Source organism: Sarcophilus harrisii, chromosome 5 (genome assembly GCF_902635505.1).
Source record: "Sarcophilus harrisii chromosome 5, mSarHar1.11, whole genome shotgun sequence".
In the NCBI taxonomy this organism is placed as follows: domain Eukaryota; kingdom Metazoa; phylum Chordata; class Mammalia; order Dasyuromorphia; family Dasyuridae; genus Sarcophilus; species Sarcophilus harrisii.
The window spans coordinates 137,998,856-138,022,282 of record NC_045430.1 but is presented as its reverse complement, the minus strand read 5'-3'; positions in this window follow the sequence as shown (position 1 = coordinate 138,022,282).

The following is a 23,427-nucleotide window of genomic DNA, read 5'->3' as shown; positions in this document are numbered from 1 at the left end:
CTTACTCATCTTTCTAATATTGGAAACTACAAAATAGTTTCAGTCTGCATTTGAAAAAAAAACTTTTGCTGTTTATTAATAATTGAAGTAAAAGTAGAATCAAAGAATATTTAGGATCTTGACTTAGGGCAAATGGGAAAATACCTGACAAAAAGAGACAGTTTAGTTCTTTTTTTCTTCTTTTTTCTCTTTTAAGCAGATTGTCTTTTTCAATAAGATGTGGCCAAAAAAAAAAATCAAAGACAAGTGTAGTGTTGTTAGAGATCATGAGATTTTAAAAGAGCCCCTGTTGCTCTTTGATACATTGAACTTACCTGGTCAGGCGAGTTACATTCTCTGGTACTAAAAGAATTGGCAGCATGGTTATTGGGTTATTGTCAGTGATATTTAAATATTCATGAGACTTAGAAAAAGTATCACAATATAGGAGAAGAGTAAATGTTTTGTCAACAATGGGAAGAAAACAGAGGCTCTAAAGTTATAGGAAAACTTACAGAACTTGTCTTAAATTCTTGGGAAAAATCTAAAATGAAATATTAAAGAATTATTAAGTATCTAGGTAGGAAATAGAGATAAAAAACACCAATCAACATATTATAGCTTAATCATAATTGGTAATTGCAAATCAATTCCATTTTCCTTTTTTGGTGGAATTAGTAAATTAGGAGATGAGAGAAATGCTACAGAATTAATTGTAATAAATGCTAGCAAAGTTCTTGATAAAATATTTTACTCTTCTTGTGGAGATTATGGAGAAATATCAATTTGGCCACAGTATAGTTAGATTCAGAACTGGCTATATGACTGAAATCGGTGAGAAATTTAATTGTCCAGTGTCAGTATAACAGGAACCCTTCAGTGGATAGTTGCTTTCTTTTATTTAAATTTTTTATTAATGACTTGATAATTGTATAGATGTTTATCAAATATGGAAATGAAACAAAACTTGAATGAATAACTGACATAATGGATAACAAAAACAATATCCGAAAGGATTTTAACACAGTAGACAATTGGATTAAATCTAATAATATGTGATTCTATAGGAATAAATGTAAAGTCATATTTAATTACAAAAATCAGATTCAGAAGTATAATATGAGGAAACATGGCTATATAGTTATTTTGTCTGAGGAAAAGATATTTTATTATAATAAAATATCTTTTCCTCAGACAAAATAACTATATAGCCATGCTTCCTTATATATATATATGTGTATATATATATATATATATATATTCAACACAAGTCAATTGTATGACAGCAGTGAAAGCACAGTGCTGAGCTTTTAGAAAGAGAGGAGATAAGAGCACCTTAAACATCATCTAAAGTCTTATGTTCAGTTCTTAGAGTCACAGTTTAAGAGAATATTCAGAGGAGGAAACTAGTCGTATGAGTCATATGAGGATGAATTGAAGGAATGCCACATACTTAGTCTGAAGAGAAAACTGGACATTTTCCATGATGTCATGAAAAACAAACAAACAAGCACTTCTCAATAATTAGAGCTTTCTCAAAAAGGAAAGTTTGCATGAAGAGGTGGTATGTTTGATTAACCTTGTAGATTGTCAAAGAGATGGTGAATGGCCACTTGTTGGGGACTTTATAGTGGGGATGCCTTTTTTTGCAAGCATTATGATAGATGTCATTTAAAGTACTTACAGTCTTTAAATTCTTTAATTAATTTTGTTTGGGATTTCTTCTTGGGGAAACTATTCCACTAAAATCACAGGCTGGACAAACAGACACAAGGCAAGATAGGTATTACAGAACTCCCTCATGACAGATTAAGATCAAGGAATTGGTGCAAGGGTGGAGCTAAAATGGCATATTAGGGCTAGCCAACTAGCTGAACTCCCAAAGCATTCCCCTCTAAACAACTTAAATTAATGCTTCAAATCAAATTTTAAATAGCAGGCCCAAGAAAAGATGAGGGTAAAATATTTTCTTGACCTAAGAAAACTTAAGAGATTAACAGAAAAAGAATGTGAGAACAGAGTGGAAGCTCACACATTGGGCATTATAGCACTGGATCAGCAATAACTTTGGAAATTCTGTCTGGAAACATTCTGGGTCGCAGTTCCAGAACTAGGCCTAGCAACTGCAAGGAAATCAGGAACACTTCCTGTGCTAAGATCAAAGTGCAGATGAGAACAGTGATCAGAACTTTTCCAAAATCATACAAAACTTGCAGAGTCCCAGAATTAGTTCTGGAAATAGCAGCATAAAAAATGCCTTAAGTTTGGGACTGTGCCTCTCCGTTCCAAGTGAGTAGAGGCCAAATTTAATGTAAAAGTCAAAGCCTATAAACGAGCTAGAAAAAGAGAAAACAACAATAACAAAATTGATGATGAACAGATGCTAAAGATGCAAAGAAGATCAAGAAATAAACTCTGAAGAAGATAATGATGTGAAAACAAATAAAAAACACAGGCTTAAAGAAAAATGATAATTGAATCCACTCCAGTAAAAAATTCTGGAAGATTTAAAGAAAAAGATAAGAGTCATAGAGGAAGAAATGGGAGAAATGGGAAAGATGTAAAAAAAAATATGAGAAAAGAATTAAAAGCTTGGTAGAAAAAGCACAAAAACTATCAAGAAAACACTAAAAAACTCAGAGGCACAAAAATGCACTAAGATAAGAACTCCTTAAAATTGTCCCAGAAGTGCCACTACTGGGTCTGTATCCCAAAGAAATCATAAAGGAGGATTTTCCACATGTGCAAAAAAAAATATTTGTAGCAGCTCTTCTTGTGGTAGCAAAGAATTGGAAAATGAGTGGATGTCCATCAATTGGGGAATGGCTGATCAAGTTGTGGTATATGAAAGTAATGGAAAATTATTTTTCTATAAAAAATGATGAACAAGCTGATTTTAGAAAAGCCTTATGCTGATGCTGAGTAAAACAAGCAGAACTAGGAATACATTGTACACAGTAACAGCAAGAATATACAATGATCAACTATAAAAGACTTGGTTCTTCTTAATGAATCAGTGATCCAAGGCAATCCCAATAAACTGGATAGACAACACCATCTGTATCCAGAAAGAGAACTATGGAGACTGAATGTAAACCAACATATTCTATGTTCACTTTTTTTCTGTTTTTTTCCCCTTCTGTCATAGTTTTCCCTTTTTGTTTTGATTTTTCTCTCTCTATATGATTCATTAAGAAATGTATATTTAAAAAGTTAATATATATGTAATAAATAAAATACATATGTGGGGGGAAAGGATGGAGGGAATATTCCATACACACAAAAATATTTTACCAATTCTTTCTGTTGTGGTAAAAAACTGGAAACTAAAGAAGTGCCCATCAATTGGAGAATAGCTGAGCAAATTAAGGTATATAAATGTAATGGAATATTATTGTACTTTAAGAAATGATGAAAAGGGGAGCAACTAGTTGGTGTATTAAATAGAGTACCAGCCTTGAAGTCAAGAAGACCTGAGTTCAAATTTGACCTCAGATGGTTAACACTTACTGGCTATATGATTCTGGGCAAGTCACTTAACCCCAGTTGCCCCAAGAAAAAAGAAGAAATGATGAAAAGGACAGATATAGAGAAACCCAAGAAAGGAATAGAACCAGAACAATTTCTAAAACAAAACTTAAAAAAAAATTAGATTTTTTTTTTTTTAAAAAGGACTGCTTAAAAAAAGCAGAATTGGTGAAATGGGAAAGGGATTACAAAAATTCACTGGAGAAAGGAATTCCTTAAAAATTAGAATTGATCAAATCAAATCAAATCATTTTCTTTAGTGAAATAGTTCTCACTGTAGTGAGAGCAAGTAGAAGTTAATGAGTTGATGAAACATTGGGACAATAAAAAAGTAACAATTTTAAAAACAGGAAAAAAAAGATTGAGGAAACTTTTCTCATATAAAGGAGGCATATAGGAAAGAATTTTTATAATGAAGAGGAAAATGGGGTGGTCAGCAGAGCTTGAATCTCCTTCTCAAAGGAATTGGTTCCAAGAGGGAAGTGTGTGTGTGTGTGTGTGTGTGTGTGTGTGTGTGTATGTATTGAGTATACACTCAATTGTGTATAGAAATGCAACTTATCCCATAGGTACTTGAGAAGTGAAGAAAATAAAAAGGTAGGTGGATTAAGGGAGGCAGTGGTTACAAACAAAATAAACTTTTGAGGAAAGACAGCATAAAATAAAAAGGAAGAAATGGCAGAAAATAAGTTGGAAAAAAATAAACAATAATCATAGCTCTGAATTTCATAAGCCCACTCATAAAACCAAAATGGATGGCAGAATGGATTAGAAACTAACTATATGTCATTACATCATTTATAACAGACATGCTTGAAACAGAAAGACAAAATGAAAGAAAATTAAGGAATGGTGTAGAATCTAATATGCTTCTATTGAAGTAAAAAATGTAAGGACAGCAATCATATACTCAGACAAAAGTACACATAATTGGGAAAATTACATTATGTTAAAAGGTACCAGAGGCAATGAAGTAATATAAAAAAATTATAGAAAGTTTTTCTGATGATGGCCTCATTTCTCAAATCTATACATAGTATAGAACAAAGGCAAATTTATAAAAAATAAAAGCCTTCTCCTAATTGATAAATTTCAAAGGATATAAACAGACATTTTTCAGAAGAAGAAATCAAAGGTATTCATATTCATTTTTTTTGTTGAGAAAAATGCAAATCAAAATGCCTGAAGTTATTACTTCATACCTATCTGAAGTGATAATTGCTGGAGGGGATGAGGAAAGTATAAGTATATTAATGAATTGCTTTGTGGAGTATGAACTAGTCTACCATTCTGGGGAACAGTTTGGATCTGTGCCAAAAACTGTGAATATCTTTTTTTTTAAATAATTATTACTTTTTATTGACAGAACCCATACCTGGGTAATTTGTTACAACATTATCCCTTGCACTCACTTTTGTTCCGACTTTTCCCCTCCCTCTCTCCATCCCCTTCTCCAGATGGCAGGCAGTCCTATACATGTTAAATATATGTGAATATCTTTTGACCCAGCAGTGTGGATACTAGATCCATATCTTGATGATATTTTTTAAAGGGAGAAAAAAAGACCTAGACATCCAAAAATATTTATAACAGATCTCTTTCTTAACCATGGCAAAGAATTGGAAATTGAGAGGATGTCCATCAATTGGGGACTAATGAACAACGTGAACGTGAAGCATATGATTATAATGGAATATTATTGTCCTAATAAGGGATGGCTTCAGAAAAAATCATGTCAAAAACTATAGGAATGGATGCAAAATGAAGTGAGGATGGGAAGATGATTGTGTTCAATAATAGAAACATTGTAATGGAGATCAACTCTGAAAAATCATCTTGATCAATGCACCACCTAGCTGCCCCACTTTTCTTGCTTTTTTTGGAAATATTGTTAATATGGAAATGTTTTAGATGACATCACATGTATAATCACTAATCAGATTATCTGTCTTATTTAATGAAAGAAACCATGGGAGGGAGAAAAGAATTTGGAAGTTAAAATGAAGGAAAACAATGTTAAAAATAAATAATAAAATAAAATAAACAAATTAATAAATTCTTAAGGTAGTTTTTCATTTAGCATAAGTTTCAGTTTATTAATTTATTGTCATTTTCTTTTGTGACATTTTGCATTATTGCTAAGATTTATTATTTAAACTATGGATTATTTGGGATCAAATTTTTCAGCCTTCAACTAATATTTAATCATTTCTTCAAAGGTCATTTGCTTAGAATGATTTTATTCTATTGTTCTCAATAAAGAATGTATTTAAATATTAGAAGAAATTGGTTCAAGTCTTGCTTATATTGTATGTTTTATTTTTGTAATTCTGTCTCCTCTCCATTCATATCTAATCTGCTGCTTAAATTGAAGATCCTAAGAACATTTGATGGGAACTTTTCCAGGGCCACATCTGCAATCTTCTAAGCTTTTCAGCCTTCCCCTTTTCTCTGTCTCAAAGAAGTATCTCCATTCCCAAATAAGATAAATCCTTTTACTAAATAGCATACCCGCTTGACTCATATAGATCATATTTGGCATTATATTAGGCAGTCCAAGATCCCTCTGACAAGAGGGCAGTGAGTCTCTAATGTAAATTTTGAGAAAAGAGAATATTTCCTATGGTAACATTTATTTTAATAATTTCAAGGAAGCCTAAACTTGTTAACTAGAATGAAATTTCATTGAGGCAGGGAGCACATGTTATTTTCTTTATCCAGTCATCTTTAAAAAGAAAAATCTGCCCTCTCTGTGTCTATATATATTTAATACTTAAAAAATAGACAAAGGATGGTGGGAGTACTTAATAAATCTACAAGTGATTGACTCCAAAATACAGTTAAAATCACTTTTTTGACAAGATCATCAAATTTGTTGTAAACATAATGCTTCACCTTCCTTTGTGTGATTTAGCAAAATTTAATTATATAAAGGTTCAATGATAATTACATATCCCTAAGTTTAGAGATAGGCTGCAAATATAAAAGAACAAAGCAATAAATATTGAATTACAATTTAAAATTTCACTAGCTTTTTACTAGTGTGCATTTTTTTAATGCACGGTCTCTAGCATATGTTGAATGCACACTGTAGGTTGTATTGTCCACAAGTGTTGGCAGAAATATGAGAGAGAGCATATTTTCCTTACTGCCCCTCACACCCTTTGATTGGAAAGTTCCCCTACTTTATTTGGACATTTTCCATTATATTTCTTATAGCATCCATATGCTGGCTTTTATGCCTATTAATGTTTTCTTTTCTCTGGGCTGCCTTCCAAATGCACTACTTTGAAATATGGAACTCCTTATTTAGTTATATAGCCAATATCTAAAACCTCAACTAAGAAAAGGTTTCTACCACAATTTTCAGGAGGTGCTGTTCAGATCAATCAAAGCACTCACTCACTGAGTGCAGAAAAGAGTCTTATATCAGCTCAGGAAATCCACCACATATAACCCATACAAAAGTGAACAGATCAGAAGACACAGAATACAAACCACCAGAAGGAAAAATTGAAGCCAAACTCAGCAGCAACAGATGTAGAATAAATACATTTATTGATGCACTTCCTTATAGGGGTTATATTTATGTTTTTACTTATTGGGCTCAAATTATGTCTTCCTGCCAACCACAAATGCTGTTGATTTAATTCATATGACAGCCCTACCACCCATTGTATTTCTCTGAAATAGAGAGGACAGAGAGGGAAAATACACTCATTTTTGCTGAAGATAAACTAATTTAAGCATCAAACACAGACTCTTTTGCTCAAGGAAGGTTCATGGCTAAGAAGAACTTTGTGTTGCCTGCTGAAAAAAAGAGTGTAGAAAAAGATACATTTGGACAGGGATAAATGATGCTGCTTCTTCCCCAGATGTCTGCAGAATTTCCTTGCCAGAAATCACAGAGCACTGAATAAAAGTTTCCAAGTAATGCTTACCAAAGCTCTGTGAAAAAGTGAGGCACATAATGACTTCATCATCTCGAAAGAGTATTCATAATGAACCAGACACTACATCATTACTTGGAGAATATCACTCAGAAAAAAAAAAAAGAAAGAAATCAGGGGAAACCAGCGTTCTGGCATTTGGTAAAGCAAAGAAGGCTGTCTTAAGCAGAACCTCTTCCATTGTTTCTTGATTCAGTCCTACTTTTTTTTGTTTCCATGTTGAGGGCATTCCATATCCAATTTGAAAAGGATAAACATTTTACAGTAACTGCTTATGTCCCTTCTGAAATTAATCCAAGGCACCCTGACTTAAATCCAAGGAGTTGCCCCCAAAATGCCCAGGAGAGAGAATGTAGTATATGTTTAGGTTAATATGAGATTATATATTACAACTGACGAATTGGCAAGTCTCATGACTACTTTTCTTTAAGTGATCTGATGCACTCAGAGAAAAATATACCTAAAAGACTTAATATAAGAAAAGCAAGAGAAAAGATTGACTACTTAGATTATGCCTCCTCTTTCAAACAATAATGGATTCACAGTATTAGACTGAACCCTAAGGGAATCCACAACTTTAGTCCTCATAGTCAGACAAGTCATAACTACAACAGAAAATGCTGCTTAACTTTTTTTTTTAAGATATCAGATCTCAAAGAGTAAAAATTCTACAGTTTCGTTTAATAATTATTGTTAATTCAAAAGTTACTCCATATGTTTAACAAGCTTTTGTATTTTTGTAATTTAAAACCATTTCCTTGATCTTCTCTATAAACTATGTAATCTTTTTTCATTATGTACTTGAAAATTATTAATGAGTCTCTCCTAAGCATTAATTTTTTCAAGTTAATTAGCTTTAACTCCTTTAATTTTTTTCTTTTTGATTTCATTTTCAAAGCTTCAAATTTTTTATGGTTTGATTAGATCAAAAGTGCCCTACATAAAATAATAATGTCCTAAATGCTGAAAATAGTAGAACTATCACTTCATATTCCCTTCCATATCCTGACCCATTGGTGAACCAGAGTAACTATGCACTATCCTCTTTTCTCAAGTCCCTTACCCCTTTATCCTGTTAATAATATTTTCCTGTCAGACCTCTGTCTTGTGTTATTCCCACTATCTACTGGAATTCCTTCTACCCATGTACTGCTGGGCCCTCACTACAGTAAAGCAATTCTTTTATTCCTTTCCAACTGATTCAGTATTCCACACCACAGTGACTTTTCCAAAATTTTCATCTCTCTTCAAGCCTTCCTCCCCACCTGTCTTAGCTGGGAACTTTGCCTCTTTTCATTTTTTAAAAGACCATTTACTAAGCATTCCCTCTAATCCCCTCCTCCTCATCTGTTATCACTCAGATGCTTTTTACCACTGTCTTTTTATTCATATCATGTCTCACTGTTTTCTATTCCAAGAAAACCCCCACTATATGTACAAGTGATCATGTTCAATCCAATATTATCCATCACCTTTTTCCTTCTATCATTCTTTTTTTTTTTCATTAATACTCAATCTGTTCCTCTTTACTAGTTGCTTCTTGTGTTTAGAAGAAGATACATATCTTTAAAAACCCTTCATCTGATCTATTACCCTTTGCTCTTTTCTCATATTTCATGTTTATTTTTCCATTTTCTGGTTAAACTTGAGAAGATTGTCTAAAAGCAGTGTGTCTATTTCCTTTCCTCTCATTCTCATCTTTACTCCTTGTCTGATTTCCAATTTCATCAATTAATTGAAAGTACTTTTTCATAAGTTACTAATGATTGCTTAATAGTCAAATCTAAGGTTTTTTTTTTTTTCTCATTTCTCACCGTTCTTTACTTCTCTGTACCCGTTGACAATGCAGATCACCCTGTTTTCTTTGATATTTTCTTCTTTCAGGTTTTTGTTTCACTGTTCTTCCTCAAGTCTTTTCCTACTCATTTGAGGACTTCTTTTCAGTCTTTTTTTGATGGTTATCCAGTCAGGTCATGCTCACTAACTGTGATTGTCCCTCATATTTCTTTCATGAGGCTTTTTCTTTTCTTCCTCTAAACTATTTCACTCTGTAATCTCAATAGTTCCCATGGTTTCAGTGATCTCAGTGCTATTAATTCCAATCTCTCATTTCCAACTCCCTCATGGCCATGTAGAATTACATATCTGTAGACATCTTAAAGTAAAATTATTCAATGCTGAACTCATTATCTTCCTTCCAAAGTCTTCTGTTCTTGCTAACTTCCTTATTACTATGCAAGCTACCACCATCTTTCTAATCACCCAGGCTCATAATCTGAGTGTCATCTTCATCTGATCTTGCTCACCTTATAGCTAATCATTCACCAAGTTCTGTCATTTGTATCTTCCTAAGATTTGTCATATATTCATTCTTCTCTCTGACACTGTCACCACCCTATTTCAGGCCCTTCTTCTTTGTCTTACATTTGATTATCCATAATTCTCTCTCCCAACCTCCTGTGCTTTTGGATACATCATCTGGAAACTCCCTTTATACCAGGTTTAATGGGGCATATTTGTTGTGGTAATAGTAATAATACAACTATATCTGGAATATTTTCTAACTGACAGGCAAAGGCAACAAATCAGATAAAATAGCTTTTAATTAGACCAGAATAATAAACAGAGAAAAAAAGTAATAGAAATATATTTCCAGCTGCTTTTCTACTTTCTCCCATATAAACAGGAATATAATCTTTTTCATATACTTGCATCAGTAAGAGAAGCACTATTTACAACACAGCTGACATCTCTCTGGATCTCTCTGAGACATCTCTGTTATCTCCTGGGCCTTACTGATGTTCCACTCTTGTCTCTGCTGCCATCTGCTGGGGTTGCTTGGTCTTTTAGTTCAAAGGGACTGTTATTGAAGATTTATGAGATTTTCCTTGGGATTAATCAATCATTGAATTTTCAGCATTTCCATTTGTTAGTCCATTCAGCCATGTCATCCTTATACACAAAAGGGCAAATCGGGTAGTTTTCCATACTCTCTGAGACCCACACCTTGTTTTACACAAGGGAAAATCATTCAGTCTCCCTGGATTATTACATTGCTAATCAATTGATATTATCTTAAAGTTTTGATAATCCTTAAACAGGCAAATGACAACTCTTGCATAGGAAGTTTCCCTGATCCCCATTGTTCTGTATTCCTAGATTACAAATTTGAGGCAATCATCCCCCATTTTATATATATTATTAGGGTTTTGTTTCTTTTCCCCTTAAACCATACATACTCTCTTTCTACCTTACCAATTTCTGCTTTAGTGACTCCAGATCATACTTTTTACATTGTCATCCTGTTCCCTGTACCCATGTATACTTTCTTCCATTCATTACCTTTTCATTTACACAATCAATAGCTAATTTCAGACTCTCATCTTCTTTCCTAGGCTAATAAAATAGGTTCTTGATGAGTCTCCCTGCTCTCCTTTCTTCAGTGTATCCTCTTCATAGAAGACAAAGTGTTATTCTTAAAGCCAAGATATGACTAGGCTACTACTTTTCTCAAGAATCTCTACAACCAAACACTGAATTTTATATTTGGCATTTAAAGTTATTTGTGATCAGAGTTCAGCTTCTCCAGATTTATTTTGCTTTTCTTCCTATTACATACCTTATATTTCCATAACTCGTAATATTGTATTGTCTACTTCAATGCCTTTGCATGAATGATCCTACTATGTTTCTTATACTTTTCCTCCTCATTGTAGCTTTAGGTATCTCCAGCTCTCTGCATAGCTCAATTTAGTTGTCAACAGCTGCATAAAGGTTTTTCTGAATGCTATTCCTTTATTGGCACTATGCACCTCTTAAAATTACTTTGTATTTATTGCTATACCTTTTGTATCTTGCAAATATTTACATGAATACCCTTAGTAGAATACAAGCTATTGATGGTAGAAACTGTTTCTTTTTGTCTTTATCTTCCTATAGTGTTATGTATACTTGTTGAATTGAACTGAATTATTATTAAATTCATTATATTGCATCTGTTCCTTCATTGAATTTGTTATGGATCATTTCTCTAAGATTTTTATTTTCTAGAACTCATGGATAGAGCATCAGCCCTGAAGTCAGGAGGACCTGAGTTCAAATCTGTCTTCAGACACTAAATACTTCCTGGTTTATGATCCTGGGAAAGTCACTTAATCCCAGTTGCCTCAGGAAAAAATTTTTTTCAATTGCCTTTATGTCCATCCATGCCTTTCTTATTTCCTTCCTCTATACCCTCTCAGTTATCTCATAAGCTCTGAGGGAATCAAATTTTTGTCATTGTGTAGGTGACAGACTCAGAAGGCAATGGAGATGTCTTCCAACATCAATAGAAGTAGTTTTCTCACCTGAAACCATCAATAACATCAAACTAATCCTAGGCTGGTGTTTACCAGAGCAATGTATCCAGCCCTTGTTTTACTCTTGATCCCTAGGTCTTTCAACAAACTGTCTATTGAACAGTAACCACTAAATTTCCTGTGGTTTATGAAAATGTAACATGTAGAAAACAGAATTCATCAACTCCCCCTCCAAACTTTTCCCTCTTCATAAACTCCCTTCTGTTAAGGTCATCAGAGTCCTAGTCACTTAGATGCATAACCCTTATAATACTCACTTTTCCCTCACCTCCTAGAGTCAATCATTTGTCTCTTTGTTTCATCTCTGCATTTCCCTCTATACTCTCAAAGTTCAGCTCGATATTATCCCCTATATGAGGAACTCATTTCTTACTATATTTATACACTATACAAATGTATTTGTATTTTCTTTGTCTATATTTGGCATCAATTACACGTGGACACTTTGTTTTCATTATTTCCTTAGTACCTAGCACAGTACATGGTAAGCATAAGTGCTTAATGAATGTGTGATAATTCATTGATTTGGGACCAAATTTATTTTGATTTTCCACAGATTATACATTTATCAATTTCTCACAAACATTTGTGTGTGTGTGTGTGTGTGTGTGTGTGTGTGTTTTGGATTGCCTGCCACTAACTTGGTTAATGTACTTAAAGAAGTCTCCCATAACTCCATTGAATTGATCAAAGGTGTAAGCTAGGTGTGAACAAGTACTAATCAATTTAAGAGAGAAAAAGTAGTTTGATCTTTCAAAACAGAAAGACAGTCTCCCCACAGTAAATATAGTTCAATATCCTCCTAAAATCAAAATACTTTTAAGCCCATGTACAAAACCACAAGCTCGTTCTGAATCACCCAGCCCAGTAGTAGAGCTAATCTAGTGGTAGATGAGCTCTAACATAGGTCCTGAGGAGGAACCGTTTGTAATCTAGGATTTTCTTTTTCTTTTCTTCTAATCTTTCTCTTCCCTTTACCCCTTGAAGCAATTATATGAGTTGGAACATCCTGAGATCCAGTCAAAAATTTCTTCTGATCAGAATCTACAGCAAAGCCTGCCTGAGCTGGTAGCAGTAACCAAAGCAATCAGGAAATGACCAAGTAATAATCTTGAAATGAAATGAAAGTGTCCATGGGCATTATTTATCTTGCAAGAATTACACAATCTGTAGAGATTGTAGGCTGGCAGCCTACTGACCCATAGAGCAGAGATGTTGTACTCTATGAGGAGAGAGACTAGTAGATTAACTAGTAGATCAGTAGACTGATTCCACTCTCTGTAGATAATTTCATGATAATTTTACAAAAGGAGAAAGGGACTTCAAGTAACTAGAATTTAGAACTTCACCCTTATTGCCACTTGAATTCTCTATATGTGTACTTCATCGTCATTGTTCTCTATGCCAGAGTCCACTCATCACATGGATCTGCATACTTTTGTGGAATAGTATGGCACAGATTTTGGGAGGAGATTTTTTGTACTAATTGCTTTTTTAGATATTTTCTTTGCTAAAAGTAAATTGAGGTTAATGGCAAATAATCAATGAAAAGCACATGGGCTGGAAACCCAGCTTCTCAGTTTACCTAGTAGAATCCCAAGTAAGTAATCACCCTTTGGGTGTCCAACTACAAGTGAATAAGAGTGAACTCAGATAGGGTATGACATAACAATTGTTTATTTATGAGAGATTTTGGTGGAAAAATTTGATTAGATTTAGACAAAATAATTGATGTCTGAATATTATCTAATAATAAAGAGATATAAAAACTGCCTTTAATTGTCTAAGTGAAATTGAATGGTTTAAGGCAGAAATGTAAAATGTAGCCTGGCCTGAACCAGTTCAAAATGTAAATGGGAAATTCCTAATGAAATAAATCAAAATACAATAAAACATAGATAACATCAAATTTAAAAACTAAGTCAAAATGTAAAGCATAGTTATCCTTATGTATTGATTGATGGCCTGAACATTCTATTTGTTTAATACCACTGATATAGTGGATACAGGATAATTCCTCATATAATTCTTTTATGTGCAGGTTAGCTTGCATATGTGTCGAAGGGACAATCTTCCAACTTGAGCAGAAAGCTGGTCATTTGAAGGCAGGAAAAACTGGATTCAAGCCCAATCTCTGACATATGCTGACTATGTGACCCTGGCCAAGTCACTCAACCCCTCATTTCCTTAGACAACTCTCTAAGGGTTGGTTCCAGAGTAGTTTCTCTAAATTGATGAGTTGCTTCGCTAAGAGTTTGTAAATCAAGAAAATCAAATGTCAGTATAATTCTTGCAGTGAATATTCACTGGGTAGCTATACTGTTTTGAAGTTATAAAATCAGATTTTATTTTAATCTCCATATTCTATTAAAATATTTTTGATATGTCAAATTCCTATGTAGAGGTTGTAGTACATGGTAGCTTTACCTCATTTATGACTGGGGGCCAACTAGTCATTTGACAATGTGGAATTCATCATCCTAGAAGTCTGGATTATTTAAAAATTACCACTGAGTCTCTTATTTAATGTGCTTAATGCTTTCCTGTAACTTCAACTTTTCATTTTATTAAACACATTTATTTATTCATTCTCCATAATGGAAGCCAACAAGATTGGTAATAAACTCAATAGTGAGCCTCTTGTCCTTCCTATAGAATAAACATTCATGCAATCACTCCTTCCTGCTCCAGAACTACATGAGGCATTTGCTCCAGCTCCCATAACCTTAAGCCTTATTTCCTCTTGAGTTTTTTTTTTCTAATCCTAATGCTTATGAGCTTTTAAAACTGATGTAACAATGAGTTTCTCATCACTCAGACTCATCTTCAAGACTTGGACTTTTCACTAATGGCTGTTTTAAGCTGCCAACAAGTCTTTATTTATTCTCAATTTGTGAAAATTTTTGTGAAGAAAAATGAATAGCTCTTTGTTTCTATCTCAAGCAAAATGATCTGAGGGTAGTGGTGATCACTCTCCCTGATTACTAACAAACCTCCAGGAACTCTGAGTCAGATTGAGCAGGGGGCTAGTTAGCCGACTGTACACCATTACTTAAACCCTAGAGAAAATTTATTAGATTTCTCTAACTGCCCTAGATTTTCCACCCCAATGCAAAAGTATATTAGGCTGATGTTTGGCAAGCCTTTACCCTGCTGTAATTCCTATTATCTCTACCTAAAATGAAGTACACTATAAACAAGATAGCTTCCAGAGGGCAGACCAGAATTCTGTTGTTCATCTATGGCTAGCTACTTTGTGGTGTCTGCATAATTAGATGGACTATTAAAAAAATATTCAAGTCATCTGTTTAAATTGATGTTCAAAATCCTGACTATATATAGGAATATGACTGGAGCTAGAAATATATAATCCAGCTAAGAAAAAGGCAAAACTTTTAACTTTTGCCTAGTAGTCAACATATATAAGAAGCAGCTATCTCTGATCCCCTCTGCCTATAGTTATTTGTGTGTGTGTATGTATGTGAGGGGTGTGCATGCATATATGCACATATGTGTGACCATGAATAGAAGCTTTTTTTTTTTTTTTTTGCTTTTTACAGTTACAGTTGTCATGGAAAGATATTTGAGCTTCTAGTTAAATGTAAAGTTAATGATGAACAAGTATATAATATAGAGATCACATACATACGCATATATATTTATGAATTTTCCTGCCTAGATTAGCAACAAGTAGCAGTAGCAGCTAATATTTTATTTGCATATAGCACTTCCTATGTGCTTTATAATTATCTTATTTGATCCTTATAACGACATTTATTATATTTGCATTTTCTACTTTATTATGCCTACAGATGAGGAAACTGAGGCAACCATATTTAGTTACTGGCCTATTTTATGTATATAAACATACACATATATACACACACACATAATTCTGTGTAGTCTGACTAGACAGCTATTTTGCAAATAATCTCAAAAAACCTCTCTCAGAGTAGTTTTTCATAGCTCTTTTTAAATTAGGCCCTCTTGTATTTAGAATCACCTATTAAAAGCTAAATGGATTACCTAAGTTATTAAGAATCCATTATCTTCCTTTGCTGTTTTCCCTATTAATTAATCATTCTTCTAGAATGGTAAGGTTAAAATTGGGTGTCATTTTGATGAGGCAAATTGCCTAAGAAAATGGTACAAAGTCATTGTCTTTCTTAGGAACAAAGCATTAGGTACCCATATTTCTTCCCAGGGATACCCCTATAGAAGTTCCAGTTGAATCTACCCTCTCTGGGCAATGTGTGATGTTTGAACCTTCTTTGTGACAAAGAAAAACAATCAAGTCCCAAAACAATCTTACACAGAGACCATGTGTGAAAATGTATGTAATATTTTCTTTCTGAGATAAAGAGAATGTATCATCTCTTCTTCAGATATGTGCCGTTTTTAGAAGGAAAGGAATGTAAATTATGAAAAGTATGTGGGGGCGTATAGGGAAGATGTTTCAAGATTATCTAGTGATACAATTTATTCTATTGATATCTTCGTGTATAATCTTGGTCAATTCATTTTTTTCCTTTGGGTCTTATTCTTCTGATCTGTAGGGAAAGGGATAGACTAGATCCCAAGTTCTTAAACTGTAGTTCATATTCCCACAAGGGGTCTTATAACTGAATAGGGTTTGTGAAATTATGATTTATTATCAGTAACTGATTTGTATACATAGTTTTATACCTGTATACCTGGGTCATATACAAATTTCTTGGGTGAAAAGGAGTCACAAATCGAAAATGTTTAAGAAGACATCTAGTTACTAGATGGCCTTTTCAACAGCCTATGTTCTTGAGACCCCCTTTATTACAAAAAGGACATTTGTTTTCTTCTACCTTCCATTTCTTAAGCAGGCTATAAAATTCAAAAAAATCCTTGATTCTCTTTTGAAAAGGATGTCTTGAGCAACAATATTTCAACTTGACTAAAGGAAAACCTTGAAGACAAAATATTTCTTTGAAGAGAATAGGACCAGTCATTTTTATCTCATTCAAGATCTGCCACTAAGTAGCCCTGTGGCTCTAGGCAAGTCAATTAAACTCTGTAAATTTCAATTTCAAATTTTTCAAATGTAAAATGGGATACAATAACTGCTTATTTGAAAGTTCTGAGAAAAGCATGTTGCAAGTTGCAGAGTATTTTCAATATTACCTATCCTCAAGAATTAATCAAGAAAAAAAAAGTCCACATATTTAGGAAATTATATTAAGACCTTGAAAACATATGTCATGGGATAAGTTTGGGAGCTAAATAAGGACCTTAAATATAACCAAATCTAACTCCCTAAATATTTCGCCTTCTGTTCCCTTTCCTCTCTTATTTCATCAAATAGTAGGTTATATGTAGATCCACCAGCATCATCCTGCTTAGTTATTATAACTAAAAACAAAGTTAAACAAAAATAAATAATTCAGTGACTAAGCATGACTGCATGCAAAATGTCACATCCATAGATTATTCACCTTTCTATGTGAAGGAAAAACATACTTCCTCATTTTCCTTGTCTGCTCTTATCATTACCATTACTCAATTTTGAATTTCATCATAATGTCCTTTTACCTTAGAGTAGTCATTACTCTATTGTCATTGTAAATAGTCATTGTAAACATTGTTCTCTTGGTTCTGCTTACTTTATATTGCAGCAGTTCATAAAAGTCTTCCCTGGTTTCTTCAAATTGCTTATAGTTACGTCTTATGACGCAATAGTATTCCATTCCATGGATCCACATGGGAGTTCTTAATGTGGCTTCCACAGGTCGCTTGAGCTTTGTTGGGGAAAATGACATCTTTATTTTCACTTCAATTATTTATCAACATTATTCTCAGGGCTTCCTAAGCTTTGCTAAAACTGTCTTTGCCTCCCCCCAAAAAAGGTTAAAAATCCTAGATATGTCACACTTTGTTCTGCCTTTCTGTGACTCATACCTTAACAATGTTTTATTGCCATGAAAACTTTTTTATGAATATTTTTCTTCTATCTTTGAATTTCTCATTTTATATCCCTAGTATTGGGTTATCTAAGTCAAAGATAGGACTAGTTTTGAAACTTTCTAGTAAAATTCTGTTTTCTAGAATGTTTGGACAAATTTTCATAGCCCTTTCAGCTATATAATAGAGTGACCCTCTTCCTAAACTTCTCCAAATCAACTAGTTCAATCCTCTTTTCCTCTCAGTTATCACTGCCATTTCTATCCTCATCCCATATTTCATAGATTGGAAAAAAAAACTTGTAGAATGTCATACAGATCTACCATGAATGGCAGAGCCAAGATTCAAACATAACTTCTCTTAGTCCAGATTCAGCATTTTTTCTTAGTAGCACAGTAAATACTTTATTTAATTGATTTATATTTGGAACGGTCCTCTGGTAGAGGGGTGGCTAGATGGTGTCTTGGATAGAGCACGGAATCTAGACTCAGACAGGCCTGAGTTCAAATCCAGCCTCAAACATTTAGTAACTGTTTGATTTTGGTCAGGGACCAATTTGTGGGAGCATCATTCTGGGACAGAGCAGCAAGCAAGCAATGTAAAGCATTGGGAAAACTTTGGTACTCCACCCTCCAGCCTTATGAATAGTGAGGGAGAGGTGACTGGGGGACATGGAGTGATTTAAAACTTGAGTTAGCAGCATGATGCTGATTTAGAGATTTAGAAGCTCATGCTGGGAGTTGCATCATGTTTTGTAAAGTTGAAATCAGACAGAGGAGCAGAAGCAAAGAATTTTTACAGTTAAAATTTTTGAGGACTTCATAGAACCTATGTTTACATAAATTATCCCTATTGATATTTCCAATTCTAACATTAAAACATCTTTATATTACTATGAAAATAGTTTTGACCTGAAGGGATCCCCTTAAAAGTTCTCAAGCATCCCAAGATATTTTCAGACACTTTGAGAATCCTTGGTGTAGCATGTAGTTGTAGATTTGATGCCCATTTTGCAAGATTAAAATGCAATTGGGAAATATTTAATAAAATAAAAATACAATACAACATAGATGACATAAATTTATGGTTTTTTAAATCCATAGGTGGCCCACAGGGATCTGTTTCTATTTGAGTTTGACATTTTTTGATGTGGTAGATACATGAGCTTAGAAATAAGGAAGTCCTTTATTCAACTCTTGTATCTAAATACAGGCTCTTTGTTTCTGTGCAAGCCACACAACTCCTTGTTGTTCTTAAGACTAGCATGCAGAGATATTGCTGTTTTGCATAAACAAAGGGGTTTATTTCACCCAGAGTTTCCTATTCAGGTGACAGTCATTTTATTTCTTACACTCTTTGGTAAGAAAATGTCTACTTACTATTAAAAATATTAAGAAGCTCATGAGATTGATTTTTACTCTTCTCATAGAACCCTAATATTTAGGATTTATCTTACTTTCATTTTATGGACCTTTGAATAGGGAGCAAATGTTGAGCAAGTCACTTCAACTTCTCTTGGTCTCAGTTACCTTATCTGTAAAATGAGTGGATAGGATTAGTTGGCCTCCATGGTCTTTTCTAGTTCTGTATATGTTATTCCATGGACACTTAAAGAATTTTGTTTTGGGGAAATCAAAAATTCAGTATCACAATTTTTGGTCACAGTAGTCCATTGGATGTTATGGCTTTTATTAACCAGCAGATGGCAATAGTGTTCCTCAATAGATCACTTACCTTATTTGAAACTTGTCAGAAGAGGATCCTTCAAACATCCCTTCTTGAAAGCAGCACAATAAAGGAGCTTTTTGCCTATTTATCCAAACTGATTGAGATTCTCCTTGTGCAGGTGCAACTAATCCTTTCAAGATGGAATAAAGCTCTACAAATCCACCTTGTGTTGTGTAAAGTGTAATATACTCACTCGTCTTTAATGTTTCCTTTGCTCCTTGCAAGAAGAAAAGCACAATATTGTAAAATATGGTGTCAGTGTGTTTAAGCAATAAGGAGATTGTTCCATTGTCTAGTGTTGACCTGGCTAGGATGCAATTTCCTTTTTCCTGTTCTCAAAATTAGCTGATGAGAACAAGTTCTCCAGGTGAGCATAAGTCCTCCAGATTTTTTTTTCCTGTTCCCCTTAAAGAGCTGACAAAAATGAGAATGCCCTCACAAACCTTTATTCTCTTCTTTATATACAGGGAAATTCACTAGACCACACTACAGCCTCCTCCTGCATCCCTCCCATATCTAGTAAAACAGGCCCATTACCTGTTATTCCATTTCCTTTGAAGACCGGTTTAAACAGTGAAGCTGTAGATCTGGGATTTTCAAAGTGATACATTTGCTATCAGAGATGCTAATAAGATCACTTAAATTATTACTGTCATAAACTTTTGTATCTGGTAAGGTAGGAAGATCCACTAGCTCAAATGCTGTACTGAGTACTCCCAAACAACTCTTTTAACATTGTCAATGACTATCTGTTATATGACTAGTCTCAGAGCCTCAGGTTCTGAATAAATAAAGATGATGTTTATACACTTTTCTTTGAGACATACCAGTCAGTCAACAAGTCCATTATATGTCAGGCACTGGGCTGAATACAAAGAATTAGCAAAAAAAATATTTTGAGAAGCTTACAGTCTAATGGGGGAGATTACATACAAAGCAATTACTGTTTACAGACTAGCTAGATGCAGGATAGATTGAAAATAATCAAAAGAGGGAAGGCATCAGTTTAATGGAGAATAGAGAAAGGATTCTTGTAGAAAATGAGATTTTAGTTGAGACTTTAGTGAAATCAGAGAAGCCAGGAAGACAAGATGAGAGAAAATGCCATTTCAAGAATGGTGGAACAGCCACTTGAGAGAGGGAAAAAAAAGGAAGAAAACATTGTCATTAACTCATAGATTTCTGTGGAGAGAGTAAGGAGTAAAAAGACTGGAAAAGTTATAATAAGTAATAGAGTAACTCTGTATTTTAAACATGTATGAATCTATGTGACCCAATGGGGATGCCAATACTGTACATGAGGCTTTCTTGGCAAAGATAGAAGTTTACTTTGTGATTGTTATTGTTGTTGTTGTCATTTCCTTCTCCAGTGGATAGAGGCAAACAGAAGTGATGTGCCCAGGGTCACATAGCTATTTAGTTCAGATTTGAAGTCAGATCTTTCTGCCTCCAGGCTAGAGCTTTATCTACTGAAGCATCCAGCTATCTCCAATAGAGTAACTAGCTCTATCAAAATTAATTAAATCTAATAATAATGGCAATGAAAAGAGAGCTAACATGATCTTTTGGACAGATGACCTAGGTTTGAATAACATATCCAGTATTTACAATTCTGATTACTTTGGACAAGATTTTTAACCTTCATGAGCTTCAATTTTCTTTCTTGTCTCTAAAATGGGGGATAATAAGGTTAGCACTATTTGTTTTATTAAGACACTGTAATCAAAGATCTTTAGAAACTATGTAAATGTGACTATAGGTGAGTCCAATTTTTGCTGAACTGAATCTATTATACATATAATTATCTAGCAGTCAGCATTATGAAGAAATTAGAGTTATTGCCATATTCAGAGTTCTGGAAGGAATGGTGGCCGTTTAGCATAGAAGTTAAAATACTTGGAAGTAATGGGAATAGGGAATGATTACTGTCTTCAATTATTTGAAGGGTTGAAATGTAAAGGAAGAATCAGACATATTCTGCTCTATGGAGTCAAATAAAATATGTCTGATGGGGAAAAGAAAATTTACTAAAAAAGAAGACATTTCAAAGTGCAATGAAAAGCTTTCCTACAGTGAGATCTCTATGGAAGGCTTCAAGGAAAATTACATAAAAATTTCTTAGGGGTGTTATAGAATAGAATTTCCCTATAGAAATTCTATAGAAGAGAATAAAGGTTTGTGAGGGCATTCTTATTTTCTCCATTTTCATAGTTGATCATTGCATATTCTCACTATTATTGTGTACAATATATTCCTATTTCTGCTTGTTTCATTCAGCATCAATTCATGTAAATCTTTCCAAGACTTTTTAAAATCAACTTATTCATCATTTTTATAAAAACAATATTCCATTACTTTCATATATCATAATTTAGTCAGTTATTTCCCAATTGATGGGCATCTTTCCACTTTTCAATTCTTTGCCACCAAAAAAAGAGTTGCTACAAATATTTTTGCATATGTGGGTACTTTTCTGTCCTTTATAATTTCCTTGGGATACAGACTCAGTAGTGGCATTGCTGGGTTAAAGGGTATGCACAGTTTTATAGATTTTTGGGTAGAGTTCCAAATTGCTCTCCACAATGGTTTGATCATTTCACAAATCCACCAACAATGCATTAGTATCCCAGTTTTACTACAACCTCTCCAACATTTATTCTTATCTTTTCTTGTCATCTTAGACAATCTGAGAGGTGTGAAGTGGTACCTCAGAGTTGTTTTAATTTGCATTTCTCTATTCAATAGCAATTTAGAGCATTTTTTCATACAATTTTAAATTGCTTTTTATTTCATCATCTTTGACCATTTATCAATTGGGAGATGACTTGTATTCTTACAAATTTGACAACGTTCTTTATTTTACAAATGGAATCTTTATTAGAAACACTGGCTGTAAAGATTTTTTTCCCCCAGCTTTGTACTTTTAATCTTGTTTCTGTTGGTTTTGTTGGCACAGGATTTTTTTTAATTTATTGTAACCAAAGTTGTCCATTTTGCCTTTCATAATATTCTCTAGTTCTTCTTTGGTCATAAATTCCTCCCTTCTCCAAAGATTTGATACGTAAACTATCCTTTGCTCTTCTAATATAGTTATGGAACCACCCTTTACACCCTAAAAATGGACCATTTTGACCTTATTTTGGTATAGAGTGTGATATGTAAGTCTATGCAGAGTTTCTCTTACACTGTTTTCCAGTTTTCCCAACAATTTTTTTTTTTAAATAGTGAGTTCTTATCCTAGAAGCTGGAGTTTTGGAATTTATCAAATATGAGATTGTTATATTCATTAACTATTATGTCATATGTATCTAATCTATTCCAAGTGATCCACCACTTTATTTCTTAGCCAAGACCAAATGGTTTCAATGACTGCTGCTTTATAATATAATTTTAGGTCTGGTACTGCTAGACCACCATCTTTTTTTAAATTAATTCCCTTGATATTCTTGACTTTTTGTCCTTCCAGATGAATTTTATTATTTTTTTCTAGCTCTATAAATTTTTTTTTGGCAATTTGATTAGCATGGCACTGAACAAGTAGACCAATTTAAGTAGAATTGTCATTTTTATTATATTAACTCAGGCTACCCATGAGCAATTGATATTTTTAGAATTGTTTAAATCACACTGTGTGAGAAGTGTTTTGTAATTGTGTTCATATAGTTCCTGAGTTTGTCTTGGCAGGTAGACACCCAAATATTTTATTTTATCTAAAGTTATTTTAAATGGAATTTCTCTATCTCTTGCTGCTGGGCTTTGTCAGTAATATATAGAAATGCTGATTATTTTTGTGGACTTATTTTATATCCTACAACTTTGCTAAATCTGTTAATTGTTTCAAGTAGGATTTTGGATGATTCTCTAGAATTCCCTAAATATATCATAATATCATCTGCAAAAAGTGATAGTTTTATCTCCTCACTGCATATTCTAATTCCTTTAATTCCTTATTG